The sequence below is a fragment of the Pseudorca crassidens genome, chromosome 19 (genome assembly GCF_039906515.1).
Source record: "Pseudorca crassidens isolate mPseCra1 chromosome 19, mPseCra1.hap1, whole genome shotgun sequence".
Taxonomy (NCBI): domain Eukaryota; kingdom Metazoa; phylum Chordata; class Mammalia; order Artiodactyla; family Delphinidae; genus Pseudorca; species Pseudorca crassidens.
The window spans coordinates 24,752,171-24,775,169 of record NC_090314.1 but is presented as its reverse complement, the minus strand read 5'-3'; the positions used below and the strand labels follow the sequence as shown (position 1 = coordinate 24,775,169).

The following is a 22,999-nucleotide window of genomic DNA, read 5'->3' as shown; positions in this document are numbered from 1 at the left end:
CCGCGGGCGAGTAAAGGAGAAGGCGGGCGGAGCGGGAGGCAAAAAGCCTACAGCACCCGGTATTCCCAGGCGGTCTCCCATCCAAGTACTAACCAGGCCCGACCCTGCTTAGCTTCCGAGATCAGACGAGATCGGGCGCGTTCAGGGTGGTATGGCCGTAGACGGGGGTGGGGGGCCGCGGGCGGCCTCTTGAGGCCCAGTTTCGCTGGCGCTGGCGCCTTAACGCCAGCCTGGCGGCCAGCCCGCCCCGGCAGGGCCCCCTCGCCCGCCCAGGCAGGGGGAACGGAGGTCTCGGGTATCGGGCGGCGGCGGAGGGTTTGGCGACCACCTCCCAGCCCAGGGCGGCCCTGACCCAGCAAACCCTTCGGCGCTTGGCGCCCCGCCCAAGATCCCGCACGTCGCTCACAGGGACGTGGCCCCGGAGGCTTCAGGGCCCGGGGCCCGCGGTCCCTTGGGCATCGGCCCTGCCCGCCCACGCGGCGCTAGGCGCAGCCCGGCCGCAGCCCGGGCCGGCCCTCCTGCCCGACAGCAGCCGGCCCGAAGCCACCGGGAGCCACCATTGAGTCGCCACGGCCCCTCAGCCCCGGCAAGGCCACCCTTGCCCCCACACCCCCCGCCGAGCTCAGGACCCCGCCCCTGGTGGCCGGCAGGCCCGGGGAAGCGGCCCCTGCCCTCGATCCCGCTCCCGCACCCGGCCGCGGTGACACGCCAGAGGGGCGGGGTGGTGGTGGGGCGGGGCTTTTGTCGGAGGGAGCTGTGGAGGGACACACCGGCACACAGGTGGCGGCGCCGGGGCTGGGCGCCGGTGGGGGCGGCCAGGTGCAGGTCGAGGGGCTCGCGGGCCGAAAGGACGGCAACTGGGCCCGCGGCGGAGTCTGGGTCCGGGCCAGCCACCCCGGGAGCGTCTGGGGTGCGGCTGCCTTCCAGGGCCGCCTTCTGGCCGCCTGGCCGGCCGGGCCGGCGGGGAGCGCCCCCGCCGGCGCGCGCCGTGGTGGGAGGGGCCTGAGGAGGTGGGGCCTGCAGCGCGGCCCGGCGGGGGCGGAGCCGGCGGCCCCAGCCGCGGGCGAGTAGAGGAGAAGGCGGGCGGAGCGGGAGGCAAAAAGCCTACAGCACCCGGTATTCCCAGGCGGTCTCCCATCCAAGTACTAACCAGGCCCGACCCTGCTTAGCTTCCGAGATCAGACGAGATCGGGCGCGTTCAGGGTGGTATGGCCGTAGACGGGGTCGGGGGGCCGCGGGCGGCCTCTTGAGGCCCAGTTTCGCTGGCGCTGGCGCCTTAACGCCAGCCTTGCGGCCGGCCCGCCCCGGCAGGGCCCCCTCGCCCGCCCAGGCAGGGGGAACGGAGGTCTCGGGTATCGGGCGGCGGCGGAGGGTTTGGCGACCACCTCCCAGCCCAGGGCGGCCCTGACCCAGCAAACCCTTCGGCGCTTGGCGCCCCGCCCAAGATCCCGCACGTCGCTCACAGGGACGTGGCCCCGGAGGCTTCAGGGCCCGGGGCCCGCGGTCCCTTGGGCATCGGCCCTGCCCGCCCACGCGGCGCTAGGCGCAGCCCGGCCGCAGCCCGGGCCGGCCCTCCTGCCCGACAGCAGCCGGCCCGAAGCCACCGGGAGCCACCATTGAGTCGCCACGGCCCCTCAGCCCCGGCAAGGCCACCCTTGCCCCCACACCCCCCGCCGAGCTCAGGACCCCGCCCCTGGTGGCCGGCAGGCCCGGGGAAGCGGCCCCTGCCCTCGATCCCGCTCCCGCACCCAACCGCGGTGACACGCCAGAGGGGCGGGGTGGTGGTGGGGCGGGGCTTTTGTCGGAGGGAGCTGTGGAGGGACACACCGGCACACAGGTGGCGGCGCCGGGGCTGGGCGCCGGTGGGGGCGGCCAGGTGCAGGTCGAGGGGCTCGCGGGCCGAAAGGACGGCAACTGGGCCCGCGGCGGAGTCTGGGTCCGGGCCAGCCACCTCGGGAGCGTCTGGGGTGCGACTGCCTTCCAGGGCCGCCTTCTGGCCGCCTAGCCGGCCGGGCCGGCGGGGAGCGCCCCCGCCGGCGCGCGCCGTGGTGGGAGGGGCCTGAGGAGGTGGGGCCTGCAGCGCGGCCCGGCGGGGGCGGAGCCGGCGGCCCCCGCCGCGGGCGAGTAAAGGAGAAGGCGGGCGCAGCGGGAGGCAAAAAGCCTACAGCAACCGGTATTCCCAGGCGGTCTCCCATCCAAGTACTAACCAGGCCCGACCCTGCTTAGCTTCCGAGATCAGACGAGATCGGGCGCGTTCAGGGTGGTATGGCCGTAGACGGGGGCGGGGGGCCGCGGGCGGCCTCTTGAGGCCCAGTTTCGCTGGCGCTGGCGCCTTAACGCCAGCCTGGCGGCCAGCCCGCCCCGGCAGGGCCCCCTCGCCCGCCCAGGCAGGGGGAACGGAGGTCTCGGGTATCGGGCGGCGGCGGAGGGTTTGGCGACCACCTCCCAGCCCAGGGCGGCCCTGACCCAGCAAACCCTTCGGCGCTTGGCGCCCCGCCCAAGATCCCGCACGTCGCTCACAGGGACGTGGCCCCGGAGGCTTCAGGGCCCGGGGCCCGCGGTCCCTTGGGCATCGGCCCTGCCCGCCCACGCGGCGCTAGGCGCAGCCCGACCGCAGCCCGGGCCGGCCCTTCTGCCCGACAGCAGCTGGCCCGAAGCCACTGGGAGCCACCATTGAGTCGCCACGGCCCCTCAGCCCCGGCAAGGCCACCCTTGCCCCCACACCCCCCACCGAGCTCAGGACCCCGCCCCTGGTGGCCGGCAGGCCCGGGGAAGTGGCCCCTGCCCTCGATCCCGCACCCGCACCCGGCCGCGGTGACACGTCAGAGGGGCGGGGTGGTGGTGGGGCGGGGCTTTTGTCGGAGGGAGCTGTGGAGGGACACACCGGCACACAGGTGGCGGCGCCGGGGCTGGGCGCCGGTGGGGGAGGCCAGGTGCAGGTCGAGGGGCTCGCGGGCCGAAAGGACGGCAACTGGGCCCGCGGCGGAGTCTGGGTCTGGAGGGCTCTGAGCCTCCATCCGCTCTGGTGCCTCGGGTCTACCGGCCCGACGCCTGGTAGCGTGACACCCCACCGGCCCACAGACGTAGCCTCCCCAGCTGTGCTCACAGCGAGTCCAACCGCAGCCTGCATCCCTCCGCGGGACACTTGGATTACTCCCGCGATCCCCACGAGGTGCGGCACCCGGCGGCCGAATGGGCTGAGATCCTGCCCTTGCGGCGGCGCCCTGTGGCCACCTCCGCCTCCCTCACGGTACTGGCCGAGGCCTCGGACCAGCGGGCCCCGGCTCCCAGCTCAGCGCTGCTCCTCCGCCCCTCTCACCTCCTGCCCGACGTCCAGGCTACCGAGCACCCTCCACCCCCGCCCACCTTCATGCCACTCAGCCGGAACCCGGGAGGCAATGCCAACTACCAGGTGTATGACAGTCTGGTGCTGAAGCGGCAACCGCAGGAGGGCCAAGCGCGGGCCAACTCGCTGCTACCTTCCACCTCGGCCTCCAGGCCCTCTCTGCACGGGAGCCAGACTGGGAAAATGAACTTACCAGCAGCAAATGGGGGCAGGGGCAGGGGGCGGCAGGGCATGGAGAGAGGAATAAAGAGCGCCAGAGTCCAGGAAACATTGGTGGTCTGTGGCTTGGAAGCGCCACTACTTCTGCCAGCCTGGGTCCCTGCGCTTGGCTTCCTGCAATAAGAAGCCAGTGTCCCCTTCTTGGCCTGAGGGTCCCTTTGGTTTAGTGGCCACAGCTCTGCCAGCAGGCCCCTCCTGGTCCTATACCATGCACTAAGTACATCTGCAGCTGCAGACTCCAAACCCCTGGTCTCTGGGCACCTCCTCTGTGTCTCAGCTGTCCCTGTCCACAGAGAGCCTCATACAAGAAGTTGCTTCCAAACTGGGAGGTTCCACATCTGGGCAGGTCCAGCTCCAGGCCCAGTGAAGGGCATGAAGAAGGCTGAGGCTCTGGACTCCAGCCAGGCCTTCAGCAGGCCTCTGAGGCCAAGGTCTTCCTAGTCTCAAGAGGGGCCAAGAGACGCAATGTGTCATTTGAACAAGTGAGTCAGCGGGCGGTGAGCGAATGAATGACCGCTCGAGGGGATGTATGCCGGCCACCGGGCCCTGTTTGACTGTCCAGGCTCAGCTTACCTGACCCTGGTTACCAGGGAATGCCACTCTGGGCCCTCCTTTTCATCCCCCTCCCTCACTGTGACCTCACCACCTGCCCCATTATGACCCAGTCTGGCTCCCAGTTAAAACTGGAGGGCAGAGGGCCCAGGCAGTCCTGGGACCAACGGCCATGGGTGAGCGAAACTACTACCGAGCCGAGCCGTTCACTGGCCCCATCCCCAGGAAATGCCAGGAGCAAGGATACTCAATTCTTCTGATCCCGGTCAGCTTCATCTTGCTCAACGTGGGGATCAACATGGTGACTATGGTCAGGGCAGGATCTGTGCAGCGCGGCTGGGGGAGCCCTGGGGTCTTGAAGGGGCTGAGGTGGGAGGGCTGCTGGGGTGTGACCGGACAAGGGTTGGATTTCAGGGCTCACCCTGCTCCCGGCCTCCCCCCTCCCCTTCTTCCCTCAACTCTGGAGGCATCTGAAGAGATTCTTGCGGGCACTTTTCAATCGTATTTTCCACAAAGGTGAGTGGGCGCCGGCGTGGGTTCAGGGGATGTGGGCCTGTCCCCTTTCTTCTATCCCTGCCTTGATTCTCAGCCCCTCAGGAACCCAGGCCCTGACCCATCTCGCCTTTCCCCACAGACAAGCAAGCCAGCTGTGTAGGCACCCATCGCATGTGCATGCGCTGCTCCGTGGATCCCAAGAACCTGTGCTCAAGAGTTTCTTCCCACTTCTGCCATCGCCCAAGCTTCCTGCTCGGGCAGGTAAACCACCTTGCCTACTGCCTGCAGCGGGGCTCGGCGGGGGCGGAGCCGGCGGCCCCCCCGCCGCGGGCGAGTAAAGGAGAAGGCGGGCGGAGCGGGAGGCAAAAAGCCTACAGCACCCGGTATTCCCAGGCGGTCTCCCATCCAAGTACTAACCAGGCCCGACCCTGCTTAGCTTCCGAGATCAGACGAGATCGGGCGCGTTCAGGGTGGTATGGCCGTAGACGGGGGCGGGGGGCCGCGGGCGGCCTCTTGAGGCCCAGTTTCGCTGGCGCTGGCGCCTTAACGCCAGCCTGGCGGCCAGCCCGCCCCGGCAGGGCCCCCTCGCCCGCCCAGGCAGGGGGAACGGAGGTCTCGGGTATCGGGCGGCGGCGGAGGGTTTGGCGACCACCTCCCAGCCCAGGGCGGCCCTGACCCAGCAAACCCTTCGGCGCTTGGCGCCCCGCCCAAGATCCCGCACGTCGCTCACAGGGACGTGGCCCCGGAGGCTTCAGGGCCCGGGGCCCGCGGTCCCTTGGGCATCGGCCCTGCCCGCCCACGCGGCGCTAGGCGCAGCCCGGCCGCAGCCCGGGCCGGCCCTCCTGCCCGACAGCAGCCGGCCCGAAGCCACCGGGAGCCTCCATTGAGTCGCCACGGCCCCTCAGCCCCGGCAAGGCCACCCTTGCCCCCACACCCCCCGCCGAGCTCAGGACCCCGCCCCTGGTGGCCGGCAGGCCCGGGGAAGCGGCCCCTGCCCTCGATCCCGCTCCCGAACCCGGGAAACATTGGTGGTCTGTGGCTTGGAAGCGCCACTCCTTCTGCCAGCCTGGGTCCCTGCGCTTGGCTTCCTGCAATAAGAAGCCAGTGTCCCCTTCTTGGCCTGAGGGTCCCTTTGGTTTAGTGGCCACAGTTCTGCCAGCAGGCCCCTCCTGGTCCTATACCATGCACTAAGTACATCTGCAGCTGCAGATTCCAAACCCCTGGTCTCTGGGCACCTCCTCTGTGTCTCAGCTGTCCCTGTCCACAGAGAGCCTCATACAAGAAGTTGCTTCCAAACTGGGAGGTTCCACATCTGGGCAGGTCCAGCTCCAGGCCCAGTGAAGGGCATGAAGAAGGCTGAGGCTCTGGACTCCAGCCAGGCCTTCAGCAGGCCTCTGAGGCCAAGGTCTTCCTAGTCTCAAGAGGGGCCAAGAGACACAATGTGTCATTTGAACAAGTGAGTCAGCGGGCGGTGAGCGAATGAATGACCGCTCGAGGGGATGTATGCCGGCCACCGGGCCCTGTTTGACTGTCCAGGCTCAGCTTACCTGACCCTGGTTACCAGGGAATGCCACTCTGGGCCCTCCTTTTCATCCCCCTCCCTCACTGTGACCTCACCACCTGCCCCATTATGACCCAGTCTGGCTCCCAGTTAAAACTGGAGGGCAGAGGGCCCAGGCAGTCCTGGGACCAACGGCCATGGGTGAGCGAAACTACTACCGAGCCGAGCCGTTCACTGGCCCCATCCCCAGGAAATGCCAGGAGCAAGGATACTCAATTCTTCTGATCCCGGTCAGCTTCATCTTGCTCAACGTGGGGATCAACATGGTGACTATGGTCAGGGCAGGATCTGTGCAGCGCGGCTGGGGGAGCCCTGGGGTCTTGAAGGGGCTGAGGTGGGAGGGCTGCTGGGGTGTGACCGGACAAGGGTTGGATTTCAGGGCTCACCCTGCTCCCGGCCTCCCCCCTCCCCTTCTTCCCTCAACTCTGGAGGCATCTGAAGAGATTCTTGAGGGCACTTTTCAATCGTATTTTCCACAAAGGTGAGTGGGCGCCGGCGTGGGTTCAGGGGATGTGGGCCTGTCCCCTTTCTTCTATCCCTGCCTTGATTCTCAGCCCCTCAGGAACCCAGGCCCTGACCCATCTCGCCTTTCCCCACAGACAAGCAAGCCAGCTGTGTAGGCACCCATCGCATGTGCATGCGCTGCTCCGTGGATCCCAAGAACCTGTGCTCAAGAGTTTCTTCCCACTTCTGCCATCGTCCAAGCTTCCTGCTCGGGCAGGTAAACCACCTTGCCTACTGCCTGCAGCGGGGCACGGCGGGAGCGGAGCCGGCGGCCCCCCCGCCGCGGGCGAGTAAAGGAGAAGGCGGGCGGAGCGGGAGGCAAAAAGCCTACAGCACCCGGTATTCCCAGGCGGTCTCCCATCCAAGTACTAACCAGGCCCGACCCTGCTTAGCTTCCGAGATCAGACGAGATCGGGCGCGTTCAGGGTGGTATGGCCGTAGACGGGGGCGGGGGGCCGCGGGCGGCCTCTTGAGGCCCAGTTTCGCTGGCGCTGGCGCCTTAACGCCAGCCTGGCGGCCAGCCCGCCCCGGCAGGGCCCCCTCGCCCGCCCAGGCAGGGGGAACGGAGGTCTCGGGTATCGGGCGGCGGCGGAGGGTTTGGCGACCACCTCCCAGCCCAGGGCGGCCCTGACCCAGCAAACCCTTCGGCGCTTGGCGCCCCGCCCAAGATCCCGCACGTCGCTCACAGGGACGTGGCCCCGGAGGCTTCAGGGCCCGGGGCCCGCGGTCCCTTGGGCATCGGCCCTGCCCGCCCACGCGGCGCTAGGCGCAGCCCGGCCGCAGCCCGGGCCGGCCCTCCTGCCCGACAGCAGCCGGCCCGAAGCCACCGCGAGCCTCCATTGAGTCGCCACGGCCCCTCAGCCCCGGCAAGGCCACCCTTGCCCCCACACCCCCCGCCGAGCTCAGGACCCCGCCCCTGGTGGCCGGCAGGCCCGGGGAAGCGGCCCCTGCCCTCGATCCCGCTCCCGCACCCGGCCGCGGTGACACGCCAGAGGGGCGGGGTGGTGGTGGGGCGGGGCTTTTGTCGGAGGGAGCTGTGGAGGGACACACCGGCACACAGGTGGCGGCGCCGGGGCTGGGCGCCGGTGGGGGCGGCCAGGTGCAGGTCGAGGGGCTCGCGGGCCGAAAGGACGGCAACTGGGCCCGCGGCGGAGTCTGGGTCCGGGCCAGCCACCCCGGGAGCGTCTGGGGTGCGACTGCCTTCCAGGGCCGCCTTCTGGCCGCCTAGCCGGCCGGGCCGGCGGGGAGCGCCCCCGCCGGCGCGCGCCGTGGTGGGAGGGGCCTGAGGAGGTGGGGCCTGCAGCGCGGCCCGGCGGGGGCGGAGCCGGCGGCCCCCGCCGCGGGCGAGTAAAGGAGAAGGCGGGCGCAGCGGGAGGCAAAAAGCCTACAGCAACCGGTATTCCCAGGCGGTCTCCCATCCAAGTACTAACCAGGCCCGACCCTGCTTAGCTTCCGAGATCAGACGAGATCGGGCGCGTTCAGGGTGGTATGGCCGTAGACGGGGGCGGGGGGCCGCGGGCGGCCTCTTGAGGCCCAGTTTCGCTGGCGCTGGCGCCTTAACGCCAGCCTGGCGGCCAGCCCGCCCCGGCAGGGCCCCCTCGCCCGCCCAGGCAGGGGGAACGGAGGTCTCGGGTATCGGGCGGCGGCGGAGGGTTTGGCGACCACCTCCCAGCCCAGGGCGGCCCTGACCCAGCAAACCCTTCGGCGCTTGGCGCCCCGCCCAAGATCCCGCACGTCGCTCACAGGGACGTGGCCCCGGAGGCTTCAGGGCCCGGGGCCCGCGGTCCCTTGGGCATCGGCCCTGCCCGCCCACGCGGCGCTAGGCGCAGCCCGACCGCAGCCCGGGCCGGCCCTTCTGCCCGACAGCAGCTGGCCCGAAGCCACTGGGAGCCACCATTGAGTCGCCACGGCCCCTCAGCCCCGGCAAGGCCACCCTTGCCCCCACACCCCCCACCGAGCTCAGGACCCCGCCCCTGGTGGCCGGCAGGCCCGGGGAAGTGGCCCCTGCCCTCGATCCCGCACCCGCACCCGGCCGCGGTGACACGTCATAGGGGCGGGGTGGTGGTGGGGCGGGGCTTTTGTCGGAGGGAGCTGTGGAGGGACACACCGGCACACAGGTGGCGGCGCCGGGGCTGGGCGCCGGTGGGGGAGGCCAGGTGCAGGTCGAGGGGCTCGCGGGCCGAAAGGACGGCAACTGGGCCCGCGGCGGAGTCTGGGTCTGGAGGGCTCTGAGCCTCCATCCGCTCTGGTGCCTCGGGTCTACCGGCCCGACGCCTGGTAGCGTGACACCCCACCGGCCCACAGACGTAGCCTCCCCAGCTGTGCTCACAGCGAGTCCAACCGCAGCCTGCATCCCTCCGCGGGACACTTGGATTACTCCCGCGATCCCCACGAGGTGCGGCACCCGGCGGCCGAATGGGCTGAGATCCTGCCCTTGCGGCGGCGCCCTGTGGCCACCTCCGCCTCCCTCACGGTACTGGCCGAGGCCTCGGACCAGCGGGCCCCGGCTCCCAGCTCAGCGCTGCTCCTCCGCCCCTCTCACCTCCTGCCCGACGTCCAGGCTACCGAGCACCCTCCACCCCCGCCCACCTTCATGCCACTCAGCCGGAACCCGGGAGGCAATGCCAACTACCAGGTGTATGACAGTCTGGTGCTGAAGCGGCAACCGCAGGAGGGCCAAGCGCGGGCCAACTCGCTGCTACCTTCCACCTCGGCCTCCAGGCCCTCTCTGCACGGGAGCCAGACTGGGAAAATGAACTTACCAGCAGCAAATGGGGGCAGGGGCAGGGGGCGGCAGGGCATGGAGAGAGGAATAAAGAGCGCCAGAGTCCAGGAAACATTGGTGGTCTGTGGCTTGGAAGCGCCACTCCTTCTGCCAGCCTGGGTCCCTGCGCTTGGCTTCCTGCAATAAGAAGCCAGTGTCCCCTTCTTGGCCTGAGGGTCCCTTTGGTTTAGTGGCCACAGCTCTGCCAGCAGGCCCCTCCTGGTCCTATACCATGCACTAAGTACATCTGCAGCTGCAGACTCCAAACCCCTGGTCTCTGGGCACCTCCTCTGTGTCTCAGCTGTCCCTGTCCACAGAGAGCCTCATACAAGAAGTTGCTTCCAAACTGGGAGGTTCCACATCTGGGCAGGTCCAGCTCCAGGCCCAGTGAAGGGCATGAAGAAGGCTGAGGCTCTGGACTCCAGCCAGGCCTTCAGCAGGCCTCTGAGGCCAAGGTCTTCCTAGTCTCAAGAGGGGCCAAGAGACGCAATGTGTCATTTGAACAAGTGAGTCAGCGGGCGGTGAGCGAATGAATGACCGCTCGAGGGGATGTATGCCGGCCACCGGGCCCTGTTTGACTGTCCAGGCTCAGCTTACCTGACCCTGGTTACCAGGGAATGCCACTCTGGGCCCTCCTTTTCATCCCCCTCCCTCACTGTGACCTCACCACCTGCCCCATTATGACCCAGTCTGGCTCCCAGTTAAAACTGGAGGGCAGAGGGCCCAGGCAGTCCTGGGACCAACGGCCATGGGTGAGCGAAACTACTACCGAGCCGAGCCGTTCACTGGCCCCATCCCCAGGAAATGCCAGGAGCAAGGATACTCAATTCTTCTGATCCCGGTCAGCTTCATCTTGCTCAACGTGGGGATCAACATGGTGACTATGGTCAGGGCAGGATCTGTGCAGCGCGGCTGGGGGAGCCCTGGGGTCTTGAAGGGGCTGAGGTGGGAGGGCTGCTGGGGTGTGACCGGACAAGGGTTGGATTTCAGGGCTCACCCTGCTCCCGGCCTCCCCCCTCCCCTTCTTCCCTCAACTCTGGAGGCATCTGAAGAGATTCTTGCGGGCACTTTTCAATCGTATTTTCCACAAAGGTGAGTGGGCGCCGGCGTGGGTTCAGGGGATGTGGGCCTGTCCCCTTTCTTCTATCCCTGCCTTGATTCTCAGCCCCTCAGGAACCCAGGCCCTGACCCATCTCGCCTTTCCCCACAGACAAGCAAGCCAGCTGTGTAGGCACCCATTGCATGTGCATGCGCTGCTCCGTGGATCCCAAGAACCTGTGCTCAAGAGTTTCTTCCCACTTCTGCCATCGCCCAAGCTTCCTGCTCGGGCAGGTAAACCACCTTGCCTACTGCCTGCAGCGGGGCTCGGCGGGGGCGGAGCCGGCGGCCCCCCCGCCGCGGGCGAGTAAAGGAGAAGGCGGGCGGAGCGGGAGGCAAAAAGCCTACAGCACCCGGTATTCCCAGGCGGTCTCCCATCCAAGTACTAACCAGGCCCGACCCTGCTTAGCTTCCGAGATCAGACGAGATCGGGCGCGTTCAGGGTGGTATGGCCGTAGACGGGGGCGGGGGGCCGCGGGCGGCCTCTTGAGGCCCAGTTTCGCTGGCGCTGGCGCCTTAACGCCAGCCTTGCGGCCGGCCCGCCCCGGCAGGGCCCCCTCGCCCGCCCAGGCAGGGGGAACGGAGGTCTCGGGTATCGGGCGGCGGCGGAGGGTTTGGCGACCACCTCCCAGCCCAGGGCGGCCCTGACCCAGCAAACCCTTCGGCGCTTGGCGCCCCGCCCAAGATCCCGCACGTCGCTCACAGGGACGTGGCCCCGGAGGCTTCAGGGCCCGGGGCCCGCGGTCCCTTGGGCATCGGCCCTGCCCGCCCACGCGGCGCTAGGCGCAGCCCGGCCGCAGCCCGGGCCGGCCCTCCTGCCCGACAGCAGCCGGCCCGAAGCCACCGGGAGCCACCATTGAGTCGCCACGGCCCCTCAGCCCCGGCAAGGCCACCCTTGCCCCCACACCCCCCGCCGAGCTCAGGACCCCGCCCCTGGTGGCCGGCAGGCCCGGGGAAGCGGCCCCTGCCCTCGATCCCGCTCCCGCACCCGGCCGCGGTGACACGCCAGAGGGGCGGGGTGGTGGTGGGGCGGGGCTTTTGTCGGAGGGAGCTGTGGAGGGACACACCGGCACACAGGTGGCGGCGCCGGGACTGGGCGCCGGTGGGGGCGGCCAGGTGCAGGTCGAGGGGCTCGCGGGCCGAAAGGACGGCAACTGGGCCCGCGGCGGAGTCTGGGTCCGGGCCAGCCACCCCGGGAGCGTCTGGGGTGCGGCTGCCTTCCAGGGCCGCCTTCTGGCCGCCTGGCCGGCCGGGCCGGCGGGGAGCGCCCCCGCCGGCGCGCGCCGTGGTGGGAGGGGCCTGAGGAGGTGGGGCCTGCAGCGCGGCCCGGCGGGGGCGGAGCCGGCGGCCCCAGCCGCGGGCGAGTAGAGGAGAAGGCGGGCGGAGCGGGAGGCAAAAAGCCTACAGCACCCGGTATTCCCAGGCGGTCTCCCATCCAAGTACTAACCAGGCCCGACCCTGCTTAGCTTCCGAGATCAGACGAGATCGGGCGCGTTCAGGGTGGTATGGCCGTAGACGGGGGCGGGGGGCCGCGGGCGGCCTCTTGAGGCCCAGTTTCGCTGGCGCTGGCGCCTTAACGCCAGCCTTGCGGCCGGCCCGCCCCGGCAGGGCCCCCTCGCCCGCCCAGGCAGGGGGAACGGAGGTCTCGGGTATCGGGCGGCGGCGGAGGGTTTGGCGACCACCTCCCAGCCCAGGGCGGCCCTGACCCAGCAAACCCTTCGGCGCTTGGCGCCCCGCCCAAGATCCCGCACGTCGCTCACAGGGACGTGGCCCCGGAGGCTTCAGGGCCCGGGGCCCGCGGTCCCTTGGGCATCGGCCCTGCCCGCCCACGCGGCGCTAGGCGCAGCCCGACCGCAGCCCGGGCCGGCCCTTCTGCCCGACAGCAGCTGGCCCGAAGCCACTGGGAGCCACCATTGAGTCGCCACGGCCCCTCAGCCCCGGCAAGGCCACCCTTGCCCCCACACCCCCCACCGAGCTCAGGACCCCGCCCCTGGTGGCCGGCAGGCCCGGGGAAGTGGCCCCTGCCCTCGATCCCGCACCCGCACCCGGCCGCGGTGACACGTCAGAGGGGCGGGGTGGTGGTGGGGCGGGGCTTTTGTCGGAGGGAGCTGTGGAGGGACACACCGGCACACAGGTGGCGGCGCCGGGGCTGGGCGCCGGTGGGGGAGGCCAGGTGCAGGTCGAGGGGCTCGCGGGCCGAAAGGACGGCAACTGGGCCCGCGGCGGAGTCTGGGTCTGGAGGGCTCTGAGCCTCCATCCGCTCTGGTGCCTCGGGTCTACCGGCCCGACGCCTGGTAGCGTGACACCCCACCGGCCCACAGACGTAGCCTCCCCAGCTGTGCTCACAGCGAGTCCAACCGCAGCCTGCATCCCTCCGCGGGACACTTGGATTACTCCCGCGATCCCCACGAGGTGCGGCACCCGGCGGCCGAATGGGCTGAGATCCTGCCCTTGCGGCGGCGCCCTGTGGCCACCTCCGCCTCCCTCACGGTACTGGCCGAGGCCTCGGACCAGCGGGCCCCGGCTCCCAGCTCAGCGCTGCTCCTCCGCCCCTCTCACCTCCTGCCCGACGTCCAGGCTACCGAGCACCCTCCACCCCCGCCCACCTTCATGCCACTCAGCCGGAACCCGGGAGGCAATGCCAACTACCAGGTGTATGACAGTCTGGTGCTGAAGCGGCAACCGCAGGAGGGCCAAGCGCGGGCCAACTCGCTGCTACCTTCCACCTCGGCCTCCAGGCCCTCTCTGCACGGGAGCCAGACTGGGAAAATGAACTTACCAGCAGCAAATGGGGGCAGGGGCAGGGGGCGGCAGGGCATGGAGAGAGGAATAAAGAGCGCCAGAGTCCAGGAAACATTGGTGGTCTGTGGCTTGGAAGCGCCACTCCTTCTGCCAGCCTGGGTCCCTGCGCTTGGCTTCCTGCAATAAGAAGCCAGTGTCCCCTTCTTGGCCTGAGGGTCCCTTTGGTTTAGTGGCCACAGCTCTGCCAGCAGGCCCCTCCTGGTCCTATACCATGCACTAAGTACATCTGCAGCTGCAGACTCCAAACCCCTGGTCTCTGGGCACCTCCTCTGTGTCTCAGCTGTCCCTGTCCACAGAGAGCCTCATACAAGAAGTTGCTTCCAAACTGGGAGGTTCCACATCTGGGCAGGTCCAGCTCCAGGCCCAGTGAAGGGCATGAAGAAGGCTGAGGCTCTGGACTCCAGCCAGGCCTTCAGCAGGCCTCTGAGGCCAAGGTCTTCCTAGTCTCAAGAGGGGCCAAGAGACACAATGTGTCATTTGAACAAGTGAGTCAGCGGGCGGTGAGCGAATGAATGACCGCTCGAGGGGATGTATGCCGGCCACCGGGCCCTGTTTGACTGTCCAGGCTCAGCTTACCTGACCCTGGTTACCAGGGAATGCCACTCTGGGCCCTCCTTTTCATCCCCCTCCCTCACTGTGACCTCACCACCTGCCCCATTATGACCCAGTCTGGCTCCCAGTTAAAACTGGAGGGCAGAGGGCCCAGGCAGTCCTGGGACCAACGGCCATGGGTGAGCGAAACTACTACCGAGCCGAGCCGTTCACTGGCCCCATCCCCAGGAAATGCCAGGAGCAAGGATACTCAATTCTTCTGATCCCGGTCAGCTTCATCTTGCTCAACGTGGGGATCAACATGGTGACTATGGTCAGGGCAGGATCTGTGCAGCGCGGCTGGGGGAGCCCTGGGGTCTTGAAGGGGCTGAGGTGGGAGGGCTGCTGGGGTGTGACCGGACAAGGGTTGGATTTCAGGGCTCACCCTGCTCCCGGCCTCCCCCCTCCCCTTCTTCCCTCAACTCTGGAGGCATCTGAAGAGATTCTTGCGGGCACTTTTCAATCGTATTTTCCACAAAGGTGAGTGGGCGCCGGCGTGGGTTCAGGGGATGTGGGCCTGTCCCCTTTCTTCTATCCCTGCCTTGATTCTCAGCCCCTCAGGAACCCAGGCCCTGACCCATCTCGCCTTTCCCCACAGACAAGCAAGCCAGCTGTGTAGGCACCCATTGCATGTGCATGCGCTGCTCCGTGGATCCCAAGAACCTGTGCTCAAGAGTTTCTTCCCACTTCTGCCATCGCCCAAGCTTCCTGCTCGGGCAGGTAAACCACCTTGCCTACTGCCTGCAGCGGGGCTCGGCGGGGGCGGAGCCGGCGGCCCCCCCGCCGCGGGCGAGTAAAGGAGAAGGCGGGCGGAGCGGGAGGCAAAAAGCCTACAGCACCCGGTATTCCCAGGCGGTCTCCCATCCAAGTACTAACCAGGCCCGACCCTGCTTAGCTTCCGAGATCAGACGAGATCGGGCGCGTTCAGGGTGGTATGGCCGTAGACGGGGGCGGGGGGCCGCGGGCGGCCTCTTGAGGCCCAGTTTCGCTGGCGCTGGCGCCTTAACGCCAGCCTTGCGGCCGGCCCGCCCCGGCAGGGCCCCCTCGCCCGCCCAGGCAGGGGGAACGGAGGTCTCGGGTATCGGGCGGCGGCGGAGGGTTTGGCGACCACCTCCCAGCCCAGGGCGGCCCTGACCCAGCAAACCCTTCGGCGCTTGGCGCCCCGCCCAAGATCCCGCACGTCGCTCACAGGGACGTGGCCCCGGAGGCTTCAGGGCCCGGGGCCCGCGGTCCCTTGGGCATCGGCCCTGCCCGCCCACGCGGCGCTAGGCGCAGCCCGGCCGCAGCCCGGGCCGGCCCTCCTGCCCGACAGCAGCCGGCCCGAAGCCACCGGGAGCCACCATTGAGTCGCCACGGCCCCTCAGCCCCGGCAAGGCCACCCTTGCCCCCACACCCCCCGCCGAGCTCAGGACCCCGCCCCTGGTGGCCGGCAGGCCCGGGGAAGCGGCCCCTGCCCTCGATCCCGCTCCCGCACCCGGCCGCGGTGACACGCCAGAGGGGCGGGGTGGTGGTGGGGCGGGGCTTTTGTCGGAGGGAGCTGTGGAGGGACACACCGGCACACAGGTGGCGGCGCCGGGACTGGGCGCCGGTGGGGGCGGCCAGGTGCAGGTCGAGGGGCTCGCGGGCCGAAAGGACGGCAACTGGGCCCGCGGCGGAGTCTGGGTCCGGGCCAGCCACCCCGGGAGCGTCTGGGGTGCGGCTGCCTTCCAGGGCCGCCTTCTGGCCGCCTGGCCGGCCGGGCCGGCGTGGAGCGCCCCCGCCGGCGCGCGCCGTGGTGGGAGGGGCCTGAGGAGGTGGGGCCTGCAGCGCGGCCCGGCGGGGGCGGAGCCGGCGGCCCCAGCCGCGGGCGAGTAGAGGAGAAGGCGGGCGGAGCGGGAGGCAAAAAGCCTACAGCACCCGGTATTCCCAGGCGGTCTCCCATCCAAGTACTAACCAGGCCCGACCCTGCTTAGCTTCCGAGATCAGACGAGATCGGGCGCGTTCAGGGTGGTATGGCCGTAGACGGGGGCGGGGGGCCGCGGGCGGCCTCTTGAGGCCCAGTTTCGCTGGCGCTGGCGCCTTAACGCCAGCCTTGCGGCCGGCCCGCCCCGGCAGGGCCCCCTCGCCCGCCCAGGCAGGGGGAACGGAGGTCTCGGGTATCGGGCGGCGGCGGAGGGTTTGGCGACCACCTCCCAGCCCAGGGCGGCCCTGACCCAGCAAACCCTTCGGCGCTTGGCGCCCCGCCCAAGATCCCGCACGTCGCTCACAGGGACGTGGCCCCGGAGGCTTCAGGGCCCGGGGCCCGCGGTCCCTTGGGCATCGGCCCTGCCCGCCCACGCGGCGCTAGGCGCAGCCCGACCGCAGCCCGGGCCGGCCCTTCTGCCCGACAGCAGCTGGCCCGAAGCCACTGGGAGCCACCATTGAGTCGCCACGGCCCCTCAGCCCCGGCAAGGCCACCCTTGCCCCCACACCCCCCACCGAGCTCAGGACCCCGCCCCTGGTGGCCGGCAGGCCCGGGGAAGTGGCCCCTGCCCTCGATCCCGCACCCGCACCCGGCCGCGGTGACACGTCAGAGGGGCGGGGTGGTGGTGGGGCGGGGCTTTTGTCGGAGGGAGCTGTGGAGGGACACACCGGCACACAGGTGGCGGCGCCGGGGCTGGGCGCCGGTGGGGGAGGCCAGGTGCAGGTCGAGGGGCTCGCGGGCCGAAAGGACGGCAACTGGGCCCGCGGCGGAGTCTGGGTCTGGAGGGCTCTGAGCCTCCATCCGCTCTGGTGCCTCGGGTCTACCGGCCCGACGCCTGGTAGCGTGACACCCCACCGGCCCACAGACGTAGCCTCCCCAGCTGTGCTCACAGCGAGTCCAACCGCAGCCTGCATCCCTCCGCGGGACACTTGGATTACTCCCGCGATCCCCACGAGGTGCGGCACCCGGCGGCCGAATGGGCTGAGATCCTGCCCTTGCGGCGGCGCCCTGTGGCCACCTCCGCCTCCCTCACGGTACTGGCCGAGGCCTCGGACCAGCGGGCCCCGGCTCCCAGCTCAGCGCTGCTCCTCCGCCCCTCTCACCTCCTGCCCGACGTCCAGGCTACCGAGCACCCTCCACCCCCGCCCACCTTCATGCCACTCAGCCGGAACCCGGGAGGCAATGCCAACTACCAGGTGTATGACAGTCTGGTGCTGAAGCGGCAACCGCAGGAGGGCCAAGCGCGGGCCAACTCGCTGCTACCTTCCACCTCGGCCTCCAGGCCCTCTCTGCACGGGAGCCAGACTGGGAAAATGAACTTACCAGCAGCAAATGGGGGCAGGGGCAGGGGGCGGCAGGGCATGGAGAGAGGAATAAAGAGCGCCAGAGTCCAGGAAACATTGGTGGTCTGTGGCTTGGAAGCGCCACTACTTCTGCCAGCCTGGGTCCCTGCGCTTGGCTTCCTGCAATAAGAAGCCAGTGTCCCCTTCTTGGCCTGAGGGTCCCTTTGGTTTAGTGGCCACAGCTCTGCCAGCAGGCCCCTCCTGGTCCTATACCATGCACTAAGTACATCTGCAGCTGCAGACTCCAAACCCCTGGTCTCTGGGCACCTCCTCTGTGTCTCAGCTGTCCCTGTCCACAGAGAGCCTCATACAAGAAGTTGCTTCCAAACTGGGAGGTTCCACATCTGGGCAGGTCCAGCTCCAGGCCCAGTGAAGGGCATGAAGAAGGCTGAGGCTCTGGACTCCAGCCAGGCCTTCAGCAGGCCTCTGAGGCCAAGGTCTTCCTAGTCTCAAGAGGGGCCAAGAGACGCAATGTGTCATTTGAACAAGTGAGTCAGCGGGCGGTGAGCGAATGAATGACCGCTCGAGGGGATGTATGCCGGCCACCGGGCCCTGTTTGACTGTCCAGGCTCAGCTTACCTGACCCTGGTTACCAGGGAATGCCACTCTGGGCCCTCCTTTTCATCCCCCTCCCTCACTGTGACCTCACCACCTGCCCCATTATGACCCAGTCTGGCTCCCAGTTAAAACTGGAGGGCAGAGGGCCCAGGCAGTCCTGGGACCAACGGCCATGGGTGAGCGAAACTACTACCGAGCCGAGCCGTTCACTGGCCCCATCCCCAGGAAATGCCAGGAGCAAGGATACTCAATTCTTCTGATCCCGGTCAGCTTCATCTTGCTCAACGTGGGGATCAACATGGTGACTATGGTCAGGGCAGGATCTGTGCAGCGCGGCTGGGGGAGCCCTGGGGTCTTGAAGGGGCTGAGGTGGGAGGGCTGCTGGGGTGTGACCGGACAAGGGTTGGATTTCAGGGCTCACCCTGCTCCCGGCCTCCCCCCTCCCCTTCTTCCCTCAACTCTGGAGGCATCTGAAGAGATTCTTGCGGGCACTTTTCAATCGTATTTTCCACAAAGGTGAGTGGGCGCCGGCGTGGGTTCAGGGGATGTGGGCCTGTCCCCTTTCTTCTATCCCTGCCTTGATTCTCAGCCCCTCAGGAACCCAGGCCCTGACCCATCTCGCCTTTCCCCACAGACAAGCAAGCCAGCTGTGTAGGCACCCATTGCATGTGCATGCGCTGCTCCGTGGATCCCAAGAACCTGTGCTCAAGAGTTTCTTCCCACTTCTGCCATCGCCCAAGCTTCCTGCTCGGGCAGGTAAACCACCTTGCCTACTGCCTGCAGCGGGGCTCGGCGGGGGCGGAGCCGGCGGCCCCCCCGCCGCGGGCGAGTAAAGGAGAAGGCGGGCGGAGCGGGAGGCAAAAAGCCTACAGCACCCGGTATTCCCAGGCGGTCTCCCATCCAAGTACTAACCAGGCCCGACCCTGCTTAGCTTCCGAGATCAGACGAGATCGGGCGCGTTCAGGGTGGTATGGCCGTAGACGGGGGTGGGGGGCCGCGGGCGGCCTCTTGAGGCCCAGTTTCGCTGGCGCTGGCGCCTTAACGCCAGCCTGGCGGCCAGCCCGCCCCGGCAGGGCCCCCTCGCCCGCCCAGGCAGGGGGAACGGAGGTCTCGGGTATCGGGCGGCGGCGGAGGGTTTGGCGACCACCTCCCAGCCCAGGGCGGCCCTGACCCAGCAAACCCTTCGGCGCTTGGCGCCCCGCCCAAGATCCCGCACGTCGCTCACAGGGACGTGGCCCCGGAGGCTTCAGGGCCCGGGGCCCGCGGTCCCTTGGGCATCGGCCCTGCCCGCCCACGCGGCGCTAGGCGCAGCCCGACCGCAGCCCGGGCCGGCCCTCCTGCCCGACAGCAGCTGGCCCGAAGCCACTGGGAGCCACCATTGAGTCGCCACGGCCCCTCAGCCCCGGCAAGGCCACCCTTGCCCCCACACCCCCCACCGAGCTCAGGACCCCGCCCCTGGTGGCCGGCAGGCCCGGGGAAGTGGCCCCTGCCCTCGATCCCGCACCCGCACCCGGCCGCGGTGACACGTCAGAGGGGCGGGGTGGTGGTGGGGCGGGGCTTTTGTCGGAGGGAGCTGTGGAGGGACACACCGGCACACAGGTGGCGGCGCCGGGGCTGGGCGCCGGTGGGGGAGGCCAGGTGCAGGTCGAGGGGCTCGCGGGCCGAAAGGACGGCAACTGGGCCCGCGGCGGAGTCTGGGTCTGGAGGGCTCTGAGCCTCCATCCGCTCTGGTGCCTCGGGTCTACCGGCCCGACGCCTGGTAGCGTGACACCCCACCGGCCCACAGACGTAGCCTCCCCAGCTGTGCTCACAGCGAGTCCAACCGCAGCCTGCATCCCTCCGCGGGACACTTGGATTACTCCCGCGATCCCCACGAGGTGCGGCACCCGGCGGCCGAATGGGCTGAGATCCTGCCCTTGCGGCGGCGCCCTGTGGCCACCTCCGCCTCCCTCACGGTACTGGCCGAGGCCTCGGACCAGCGGGCCCCGGCTCCCAGCTCAGCGCTGCTCCTCCGCCCCTCTCACCTCCTGCCCGACGTCCAGGCTACCGAGCACCCTCCACCCCCGCCCACCTTCATGCCACTCAGCCGGAACCCGGGAGGCAATGCCAACTACCAGGTGTATGACAGTCTGGTGCTGAAGCGGCAACCGCAGGAGGGCCAAGCGCGGGCCAACTCGCTGCTACCTTCCACCTCGGCCTCCAGGCCCTCTCTGCACGGGAGCCAGACTGGGAAAATGAACTTACCAGCAGCAAATGGGGGCAGGGGCAGGGGGCGGCAGGGCATGGAGAGAGGAATAAAGAGCGCCAGAGTCCAGGAAACATTGGTGGTCTGTGGCTTGGAAGCGCCACTCCTTCTGCCAGCCTGGGTCCCTGCGCTTGGCTTCCTGCAATAAGAAGCCAGTGTCCCCTTCTTGGCCTGAGGGTCCCTTTGGTTTAGTGGCCACAGCTCTGCCAGCAGGCCCCTCCTGGTCCTATACCATGCACTAAGTACATCTGCAGCTGCAGACTCCAAACCCCTGGTCTCTGGGCACCTCCTCTGTGTCTCAGCTGTCCCTGTCCACAGAGAGCCTCATACAAGAAGTTGCTTCCAAACTGGGAGGTTCCACATCTGGGCAGGTCCAGCTCCAGGCCCAGTGAAGGGCATGAAGAAGGCTGAGGCTCTGGACTCCAGCCAGGCCTTCAGCAGGCCTCTGAGGCCAAGGTCTTCCTAGTCTCAAGAGGGGCCAAGAGACGCAATGTGTCATTTGAACAAGTGAGTCAGCGGGCGGTGAGCGAATGAATGACCGCTCGAGGGGATGTATGCCGGCCACCGGGCCCTGTTTGACTGTCCAGGCTCAGCTTACCTGACCCTGGTTACCAGGGAATGCCACTCTGGGCCCTCCTTTTCATCCCCCTCCCTCACTGTGACCTCACCACCTGCCCCATTATGACCCAGTCTGGCTCCCAGTTAAAACTGGAGGGCAGAGGGCCCAGGCAGTCCTGGGACCAACGGCCATGGGTGAGCGAAACTACTACCGAGCCGAGCCGTTCACTGGCCCCATCCCCAGGAAATGCCAGGAGCAAGGATACTCAATTCTTCTGATCCCGGTCAGCTTCATCTTGCTCAACGTGGGGATCAACATGGTGACTATGGTCAGGGCAGGATCTGTGCAGCGCGGCTGGGGGAGCCCTGGGGTCTTGAAGGGGCTGAGGTGGGAGGGCTGCTGGGGTGTGACCGGACAAGGGTTGGATTTCAGGGCTCACCCTGCTCCCGGCCTCCCCCCTCCCCTTCTTCCCTCAACTCTGGAGGCATCTGAAGAGATTCTTGCGGGCACTTTTCAATCGTATTTTCCACAAAGGTGAGTGGGCGCCGGCGTGGGTTCAGGGGATGTGGGCCTGTCCCCTTTCTTCTATCCCTGCCTTGATTCTCAGCCCCTCAGGAACCCAGGCCCTGACCCATCTCGCCTTTCCCCACAGACAAGCAAGCCAGCTGTGTAGGCACCCATCGCATGTGCATGCGCTGCTCCGTGGATCCCAAGAACCTGTGCTCAAGAGTTTCTTCCCACTTCTGCCATCGCCCAAGCTTCCTGCTCGGGCAGGTAAACCACCTTGCCTACTGCCTGCAGCGGGGCTCGGCGGGGGCGGAGCCGGCGGCCCCCCCGCCGCGGGCGAGTAAAGGAGAAGGCGGGCGGAGCGGGAGGCAAAAAGCCTACAGCACCCGGTATTCCCAGGCGGTCTCCCATCCAAGTACTAACCAGGCCCGACCCTGCTTAGCTTCCGAGATCAGACGAGATCGGGCGCGTTCAGGGTGGTATGGCCGTAGACGGGGGCGGGGGGCCGCGGGCGGCCTCTTGAGGCCCAGTTTCGCTGGCGCTGGCGCCTTAACACCAGCCTTGCGGCCGGCCCGCCCCGGCAGTGCCCCCTCGCCCGCCCAGGCAGGGGGAACGGAGGTCTCGGGTATCGGGCGGCGGCGGAGGGTTTGGCGACCACCTCCCAGCCCAGGGCGGCCCTGACCCAGCAAACCCTTCGGCGCTTGGCGCCCCGCCCAAGATCCCGCACGTCGCTCACAGGGACGTGGCCCCGGAGGCTTCAGGGCCCGGGGCCCGCGGTCCCTTGGGCATCGGCCCTGCCCGCCCACGCGGCGCTAGGCGCAGCCCGGCCGCAGCCCGGGCCGGCCCTCCTGCCCGACAGCAGCCGGCCCGAAGCCACCGGGAGCCACCATTGAGTCGCCACGGCCCCTCAGCCCCGGCAAGGCCACCCTTGCCCCCACACCCCCCGCCGAGCTCAGGACCCCGCCCCTGGTGGCCGGCAGGCCCGGGGAAGCGGCCCCTGCCCTCGATCCCGCTCCCGCACCCAACCGCGGTGACACGCCAGAGGGGCGGGGTGGTGGTGGGGCGGGGCTTTTGTCGGAGGGAGCTGTGGAGGGACACACCGGCACACAGGTGGCGGCGCCGGGGCTGGGCGCCGGTGGGGGAGGCCAGGTGCAGGTCGAGGGGCTCGCGGGCCGAAAGGACGGCAACTGGGCCCGCGGCGGAGTCTGGGTCTGGAGGGCTCTGAGCCTCCATCCGCTCTGGTGCCTCGGGTCTACCGGCCCGACGCCTGGTAGCGTGACACCCCACCGGCCCACAGACGTAGCCTCCCCAGCTGTGCTCACAGCGAGTCCAACCGCAGCCTGCATCCCTCCGCGGGACACTTGGATTACTCCCGCGATCCCCACGAGGTGCGGCACCCGGCGGCCGAATGGGCTGAGATCCTGCCCTTGCGGCGGCGCCCTGTGGCCACCTCCGCCTCCCTCACGGTACTGGCCGAGGCCTCGGACCAGCGGGCCCCGGCTCCCAGCTCAGCGCTGCTCCTCCGCCCCTCTCACCTCCTGCCCGACGTCCAGGCTACCGAGCACCCTCCACCCCCGCCCACCTTCATGCCACTCAGCCGGAACCCGGGAGGCAATGCCAACTACCAGGTGTATGACAGTCTGGTGCTGAAGCGGCAACCGCAGGAGGGCCAAGCGCGGGCCAACTCGCTGCTACCTTCCACCTCGGCCTCCAGGCCCTCTCTGCACGGGAGCCAGACTGGGAAAATGAACTTACCAGCAGCAAATGGGGGCAGGGGCAGGGGGCGGCAGGGCATGGAGAGAGGAATAAAGAGCGCCAGAGTCCAGGAAACATTGGTGGTCTGTGGCTTGGAAGCGCCACTACTTCTGCCAGCCTGGGTCCCTGCGCTTGGCTTCCTGCAATAAGAAGCCAGT

The 22,999-nt window shown here is 68.8% G+C and overlaps 12 non-coding genes across 12 annotated transcripts; all 12 read right to left on the bottom strand.

The window, feature by feature from the left end:
- Window positions 1–44: 44 nt before the first annotated feature.
- Window positions 45–163, bottom strand: LOC137213215 (5S ribosomal RNA). The gene has a single exon (XR_010937855.1). It is a non-coding gene; the product is annotated as a 5S ribosomal RNA (ribosomal RNA).
- Window positions 164–1,101: 938 nt separating this feature from the next.
- On the bottom strand, window positions 1,102–1,220 carry LOC137213214 (5S ribosomal RNA). Its single transcript, XR_010937854.1, has one exon. It is a non-coding gene; the product is annotated as a 5S ribosomal RNA (ribosomal RNA).
- Window positions 1,221–2,158: 938 nt separating this feature from the next.
- LOC137213624 (5S ribosomal RNA) lies at window positions 2,159–2,277 on the bottom strand. The gene has a single exon (XR_010938259.1). It is a non-coding gene; the product is annotated as a 5S ribosomal RNA (ribosomal RNA).
- Window positions 2,278–4,980: 2,703 nt separating this feature from the next.
- LOC137213213 (5S ribosomal RNA) lies at window positions 4,981–5,099 on the bottom strand. The gene has a single exon (XR_010937853.1). It is a non-coding gene; the product is annotated as a 5S ribosomal RNA (ribosomal RNA).
- Window positions 5,100–7,001: 1,902 nt separating this feature from the next.
- On the bottom strand, window positions 7,002–7,120 carry LOC137213211 (5S ribosomal RNA). The gene has a single exon (XR_010937852.1). It is a non-coding gene; the product is annotated as a 5S ribosomal RNA (ribosomal RNA).
- Window positions 7,121–8,058: 938 nt separating this feature from the next.
- Window positions 8,059–8,177, bottom strand: LOC137213623 (5S ribosomal RNA). The gene has a single exon (XR_010938258.1). It is a non-coding gene; the product is annotated as a 5S ribosomal RNA (ribosomal RNA).
- Window positions 8,178–10,880: 2,703 nt separating this feature from the next.
- LOC137213210 (5S ribosomal RNA) lies at window positions 10,881–10,999 on the bottom strand. The gene has a single exon (XR_010937851.1). It is a non-coding gene; the product is annotated as a 5S ribosomal RNA (ribosomal RNA).
- Window positions 11,000–11,937: 938 nt separating this feature from the next.
- Window positions 11,938–12,056, bottom strand: LOC137213209 (5S ribosomal RNA). The gene has a single exon (XR_010937850.1). It is a non-coding gene; the product is annotated as a 5S ribosomal RNA (ribosomal RNA).
- A 2,703-nt stretch (window positions 12,057–14,759) lies between these two features.
- LOC137213208 (5S ribosomal RNA) lies at window positions 14,760–14,878 on the bottom strand. Its single transcript, XR_010937849.1, has one exon. It is a non-coding gene; the product is annotated as a 5S ribosomal RNA (ribosomal RNA).
- A 938-nt stretch (window positions 14,879–15,816) lies between these two features.
- On the bottom strand, window positions 15,817–15,935 carry LOC137213207 (5S ribosomal RNA). Its single transcript, XR_010937848.1, has one exon. It is a non-coding gene; the product is annotated as a 5S ribosomal RNA (ribosomal RNA).
- Window positions 15,936–18,638: 2,703 nt separating this feature from the next.
- LOC137213206 (5S ribosomal RNA) lies at window positions 18,639–18,757 on the bottom strand. Its single transcript, XR_010937847.1, has one exon. It is a non-coding gene; the product is annotated as a 5S ribosomal RNA (ribosomal RNA).
- A 2,703-nt stretch (window positions 18,758–21,460) lies between these two features.
- Window positions 21,461–21,579, bottom strand: LOC137213204 (5S ribosomal RNA). The gene has a single exon (XR_010937845.1). It is a non-coding gene; the product is annotated as a 5S ribosomal RNA (ribosomal RNA).
- Between the last annotated feature and the right edge of the window lie 1,420 nt (window positions 21,580–22,999).